Source organism: Mustela lutreola, chromosome 7 (assembly GCF_030435805.1).
Source record: "Mustela lutreola isolate mMusLut2 chromosome 7, mMusLut2.pri, whole genome shotgun sequence".
Taxonomy (NCBI): Eukaryota; Metazoa; Chordata; class Mammalia; order Carnivora; family Mustelidae; genus Mustela; species Mustela lutreola.
The window spans coordinates 95701558-95708893 of NC_081296.1; the positions used below are offsets into that span (position 1 = coordinate 95701558).

At 34.0% G+C, this 7336-nt stretch overlaps 1 pseudogene; it reads left to right on the forward strand.

Annotated features, from left to right (window-relative positions):
- Window positions 1-201: 201 nt before the first annotated feature.
- Window positions 202-5036, forward strand: LOC131837221 (vimentin-like; annotated as a pseudogene).
- Window positions 5037-7336: the final 2300 nt, after the last annotated feature.

Sequence of the window (7336 nt, forward strand, 5' to 3'; positions counted from 1 at the left end):
CTAATAGGGCTCTGTTTTTGTCCTATTAATTAATTTTCAGCTTTATAGGAAGAATATTACAGTTTTTCAATCAGAAGACCAAATCTTGACAAACATATTGATATCTATGCTAAGATGTAAAGTCAAGAGTAACTGGAAAAATTATCTTATGAGGCAGCAACAGAAGCAACATCTAAGGTCAGGAAAAGACATGAAGTGACTATGGATGTCCCTGGCCACAGGCAAAGAAATGGGAAGGAAAAAGGGATCAGAGACTCTTATGGTAAAGGGGACAAATATTCGTTCATTTATTTATCAGTCATTTGCAGCACATAGGATAATTATGTGATATATTTATCACAGTAATATTAATTAGTTAAACCTTAATCTAAATGAATCTTCGAAGTTGTTTTGTTTTTCAGTTACTTCTGCTCAGCACCTGTCTGAATGTAATTAATAAAACACATTATCATCAGTATCTAATCAAATCTTACACACTGTCATACATAATCCATTCCCTCATGGAAAGTTTCTGACTTGAAACTGTTCTAGTCATTCATTTCGAAATATTACTGTGTTGCATTAAGCTAAACTTTTCTATTCTCCTATATTTTGATGACCCATTACCAGCTCAGCCTTGAGCAAACCAGCTGGCATATTCCATGGACATCAGGAGATAACCAGTGCTTCAATTTGGTTATGTTTCTGTTTGATATGGGCTGAAAATACTGCAAAAAGTTTTATACATATATAAAATTTACTTTTACCGTACTCTGCGTGTCTTAGTTTTCCTCCTAGAGACATTATTTTTCTTTTGGAAGGCATTTGAATCATATGTATGTCTGAAAATAACTATGTATATACATATATAGGTATACATAAGCATGTGTGTGTATATAAATATATAAAGCTTACACATTCTTGTCAATGTCAATATTCACAATTATTTCATAGATTGATAGAGCCAGAAAACAAAACTCAGGAGCTTTATTAGATAATAGGTGTATCTACATATTTTTTCTATCAAAGCAGGTGTTTTCCTTGGCTCATATTGCATATATTTAATTCATTTAAGTATTTGTATCATGCTGGATCTTAGGCACACAGATTTAAATCAGTTTATCTTTTCAACCTCTTCCTTAGTTGAGACCCCATTTTTTTCTTTAATCTTCCATTTCAGTACCTTTTCTTCTCATCATAAAAACATTATCACAAATTAGATGCTTAACCTGCAAATCTTCCATCTCTACCTTTATTTACAGATATACATATGTGAGACATATGTACATATGTTATTATACATATAATGTATCATATGTACTTTTAAAAATTATATAAATTGGGTGAGCCTGGGTGGCTCAGTCTGTTAAGCTGCTGCCTTTGGCTTAGGTCATGATCCCAGGGTTCTGGAATCAAGTTCCACATCGGGCTCCTTGCTCAGCAGGGAGCCTGCTCCTCTCTCTGCCTCAGCCTGCCACTCTGCCTGCTTGTGCTCACTCTCTCTCTGATAAATCTTAAAAAAAAATTATGTAAATTTAGTGTACACGTTCTATTGCAACTTGACTTTTCTATCAGCATTTTCAACATATTTTGTTATATATTTCATTAATTACATCATGTTATTTCACATTTTATCAATCCATTGACCTCACCAAAGCATATTAAGTTGTTCCTTAGGATGCCAAAGTGGCTATCCTCACACATACCTCCTTTTGTACAATGTACAAATTTTTTTAGGATATATATGTAGAAGAGTATTTCTAGGACGTAAAGATAAATGCATTTTCACTTTACTTAAGCTACCAAATGGTTCTTTAATATGACTGTGTTACAGGTTTATCATCAGCATATATGAGTTTCTCTTTTCCTCATACTCTCAAATATTGATGTAATCACACTTCTAAAATTTCCCTACCCAGTGGGTGAAAAATGTTTTCTCCTTGTTCCAGTTTGCATTTCTTTTGAGTACTAGTGAGCTTGAGCTTCATGGTTCACCTAGGAATTGCCTCCTCATAGTCTCTGCCCATATGTCTATAGTTACCAATTCTTATTTATGTAAATTTGTATATTCATTTTAATTTGTGATTTCTCACTACCAGTCTTATGTGTTTTCAAACATAAAATATTTTCTTCATATGATATTCTAATACCATATGATATTCTTTTATAGTTAATCACATTAGCTCTTTTAACCTTCTGAAGTTTTGTGTTAGGTACATTTTATTTATTTATTTATAAAAGATTTTATTTATTTATTTGAGAGAGAGACAGTGAGAGAGAGCATGAGAAGGGAGAAGGTCAGAGGGAGAAACAAATTCCCCGTGGAGCAGGGAGCCGGATGCAGGACTTGATCCCGACACTTCAGGGTCATGACCTGAGCCCAAGGCAGGAGCTAAAGGCAGTTACCAAACCAACTAAGCCACCCAGGCACCCTGTTACATACATTTTAGTTTGTCCCAGCAGATTTTGTTTTGTAGTGATTTCACTGGAGTTCTCGCTAAAACTTGCCCAGATTTCCCCTGTATTGACTGTGTGTAATATGGGGGGGGGGGGGCTTTCCTTTCTTCCTATGTGATTCAAAAAAACGATCTTTCTGCTGTAGATTTCAGATTGCATTGCATTGTAAACTAAGAATTTATCCCCCCTTTTTTTAGGATTTATCCTGTAACATGGAAATTATGATAATTTCTTGAGACAGCCACTATTCTCTATTATGTAGCCAATATTTCTTAATATTTTTATTATGTGGTAAAAATTTTAATTTCCTATTCCTTAGGTATAAATTATATTATTTTATAGAATTATAATATAAATCATTTTATTTCTAATTTTTTGTCTGCTTTGTATATTGACTTAGGGGAGAAATATGGTAATTATGAAACTGATCATTATCCTCTTTGTGTCACGTCTGCTGCTGCTGCTGGTCCACATCACCCTCTTCTTCTCTCTCTTTTAGGTTAGTATTTGCCTGATATGTATTATTTCTATTGTTTTATCTTCAAATTATAAAGAATATTTAATATATTTTATCCCTTAGCATATTTTTGTATTCATGCTTATTTAAGTATTACTTCCCTTCCTTTGTCCCTTCCACTTCTTACTCTTTTCTCCTTTCTTCCTCAATGTAGATCCAGTATTTTTAACCTCTCGGATTTTAGTTCTGGACTTTTATGGAAAAAAACTATTATTACTGGGTAGGCATTAAGCAAATTTTAATAATTTACTTTTGTTCCTTATATTATCTTGATCTTCTAGATTCATTTTTTTCCTTCTTAGGTAGCGTCATTTAGTAATCATTTTGGAGATTGTCTCTTGGTGATAAACTTTTTGAATCCTATATATATTTGACAGTAACAACTCATATTTAAATATTACTCCAGCTGGAAATAGTTTTATTTTCAAAGGGTTTTGCTCAACTTTTAAGACTTTTTTGATTGCTGAAAATGTTGAAGAGAAATCAGATGTCAATCTTATGCTAATTAACTGTAGGTATTTTAGCAAGCTCTTTCATATCTTTTTTTTTTTTTTTTTTGAGTTTTCCAAAGATTTATTGAAGCAGAAACAAATCGGTCAGATACTTCTTGGAAAAAAGCAGTTTTAATGGTACTCAAAAATGCTTTTTCAGAAATATTCTAGCACAAGTTTTCTTCATAAACTAGACTATGTTGTAAACTTTTTCCCAAATCTTTTAAGAGTGTTATTTCTTAAGAACTAGAGGTTATTCCTATTATAAATCGATCTTACGGTCCTAAAAAACTGCAGAAAGTCATTTGAAAGCTGTTACTTTAAGATATGGATTTATTTTTTTAACTCTTGCTGGTAATAATTGCTGTACCCAATATGCGCAATCTGCACTCAAGGTCATCGTGATGCTGGGAAGTTTCATTGATGACCTGTCCATCTCTAGTTTCAAGTGTCTTAATCAAAATTGTCCTTGAGTGAGTGTCAAGTGGTTGGGGGCGTTGGTGAATCCAGATTGGTTTCCCTCAGGTTCAGGGAAGGAAAGTTTATAAGAGGCAGAGCAATCCTGCTCTCTTCACCTTCCAGCAGCTTCCTGTAGGAGGCAGTGTCAGTGTTGAGAACCGTCTTAACATTCAGCTGTCCTGGTATGCCGGAAGGTGAGGAACAGTGTGCCCGGAGTGCATCTACTGCACGACTCAGTATCCTTTTCATTGGCCGATGCCCTGGACACTGAGTTTGGGAACACTTGTGCCAATGAGAACGTGGAGCTGCAGGAGCTGAATGACGGCTTTGTCAACTACATCAGTGTGGGCTTCTTGGAGCAGCAGAACAAGATCCACCTGGCCGAAGTGGAGCAGCACAAGGATCTGGGTAAGTTACACCTGGGGGACTCTGTGAGGAGGAGATTCGGGAGCTGTGCCGGCAGGTGGACCAGCTCACCAATGACAAAGCCCATTTCAAGGTGGAGCAGGACACCCTGGCTGAGGACATCATGTGGCTGCAGGAGAAGTTGCAAGGGAAGATGCTTAAGAGAGAGGAAGCCAAGAGCTCCCTGCAGCCTTTGAAACAGGGTGTTGACAAGTGCTTCTTTGGCATATCTTGACTTTGAGCACAAAGTGGAATACTTGCAAGAAGAGATTTCTTTTGGGGTGCCTGGGTGGCTCAGTGGGTTGAAGCCTCTGCCTTCAGCTTGGGTCATGATCCTGAAGTCCTGGGATCAGGCCCAGCGTTGGGCTCTCTGCTCAGTGGGGAGCCTGCTTCCTTTCTCTCTCTCTGCCTGCTTCTCTGCCTACTTGTGATCTCTGTCAAATAAATAAATAAATAATAAAATCTTAAAAAAAAAAAAAAAAAAAAAAGAGATTGCTTTTTTGAAGAACCTACATGATGAGGAAATCCAGGAACTGCAGGCCCAGATTCAGGACCAGCATGTCCAACTCAATACATATGTTTCCAAGCCTGACCTCACAGCTGTCCTGCATGAGGTACTCCAGCAGTATGAAAGCCTGGCTATCAAGAACCGTCAGGAGGCCAAGGAATGGTACAAGTGCAAGATTGCTGAACTTTTAGAGGCTGCTAATCTTTGGTATCTTTTATAAGCTTTATTTATTTTTTATTTTATGAAATTTCACTTCCATGTATCTAGAAAGGGTTATTTTTAGTTTCTTTTTCTTATACAAGCTTGTCCCATTTAAATAAGCTTTTTGAAAACAGCATACTTTAGTTCCAAGAATCCTTTATTATCAATTCTTTAAATATTTCCTTACTATCTTTTTCTTTTTCTGAACCTTTTATTAATAAAGTATTAGACTTTAGCATTCATTCTTTATTTCTCCAGTTTTATTTTATATTTTTCTATTCCACTATTTCTGCTTTGAACTGGGCAAATGATTCTAACTTGCTAATTGAATCTTTGTCTCTGCCTATATTCCTGAGTATCTACTTTAAAAAAAAAATAAATTTGCTTTTTATTTCCAATATCTTTAGTTATTTATTCTGAATAGATCTTGGAACCCTGTACCATCACAGTTTCTGGATTGCTTCATATCCTGTACTTTCTCCACTCTGCTTCAGTCTTAGTCACACTATGGATTATCTAAAATTTTAAAGAATGAAAATATGCTGTTGTAACAACAACTTTCAGCTGCTTAACTTTCACTCTCTCTACACCTGTTCCTTGATCTTGAGATATCTCTTGGGTATCTATCTCTCTCTATATCTATTCATTTCTCTATCTTTCATCTTGGCCTCTCTTTCATGTTAGACATTAATCTGTGGTTGAACTTCACAACCAGACACATGTTCTAACACATCTCTTTTAGAAACTAACAGGTAAACATAATAACCCCCAAGTTACCAGTACAATATATGGTTGAAGATGGAGCACATATAACATTTCCTATTTATAAAAGCAGAAAGGTTCATAATGATGACTCTTCCATATCATTTGCTGCATACGATCAGAAACATAATCATTTTTCTGTCAGTGGAATGATTTACTGATCAAAATGTAGTTGGCTCTAGTCCTGTCCACTAGAAGACACTTCATTTCTAGGTCTATATGACTTTATCAAAAGATTTCCTATCAGTGCAGTTACGGACACCTAAGAATTATCATTGGAATTATGCAGTAGCAGGTTAGCAATACAGTTATATATATAGTCTCTGAGAGGACTGTGATCTGTTTTGTTTTTACCTTGTATTCTTAGGAAACTCCATGGACTGGTAACTCAGTTGGAAACCTTGCCTCTTGGGAGTTATCAGTGCTAGAGTTAGTATATGGAAAGATGCTTGTCTTTAAATATCTCATTTTTTTTCTATACTTACTTTTCTGTCTCTTTTTAAACATTTTTTGGAAAAATATGAGTATGTGTATGTATATAATTATAATTTTTATGTTTTTAAATTAGTTTTCAAGGTAACATATTGCATTTATTTTAACATTTTAAATTTTTTATATTTATATTTAAAATATTTAATCCTAAAGATGTATACTTTTGCTTTACCTTTGCTTTTTGGGTTAGGCTTGTTGAAAAGAATATATATATATATATTTCCTATCAGTATATATATATATATATATATATATATCAGTATATATATATATATATATATATATACACTACATATACTACATAAAATCATGAATTCTTAAATTCAATGATGCTACCTTTACTTTTTTATTAAAAAATTAATTTGTGTATGTCATTTAACATTGGTCAATTCTGCTTCAGTTATATTTGTTTAATTATAAGTATTAAGTTCAAGTTTAGCTATGGTTATTATTTTTGTTAAGTACTAAAAATGATAAAATTCTGCCTTTTTCTCTGAATATACTTTTGGGGAAGTCTATAAGCTTTGTCAGGTTTTGTTCCTTTTAGCCTCAAAAACTGCAATTTACATTAGGATTTATACTTTTAATTTGAATCTTAGTTAATGTGTTATCATAGTTTCTTGTTTAATAACAAAAATAATTAAACATGTATTTTTCTCTAAGAATACAGTTTTTGTAAAACTATACATTTTGATGTTTTGTTCTGATTTTTGTTTATCTTTAAAAACTCTGAAGTTAAGGGGCTGGGTGGCTCAGTCCATTAAGTGTCTGCCTTCAGCTCAGGTCATGATCCCCAGAGTCCGGGGTTAAGCCCCATGATGGGTTCCCTGCTCAGTGGGGAACCTGCTTCTCCCTCTGACCCCACCATGCTCTCTCTCTCAAATAAATAAATAAAATCTTTAAAAAAAAATTCTGTAATTAATGTTTGGATTTACTCATTGATCTAGACATTATATGGATTTTTTTCCCTAAATGCTATTTTTCTTTTCTTTGTTTATAGTATTGTTATTAATTTCTGTTGCTTGCATACTTTATTTTTGAAGTCAGTCAGTTTTATGGAAATAT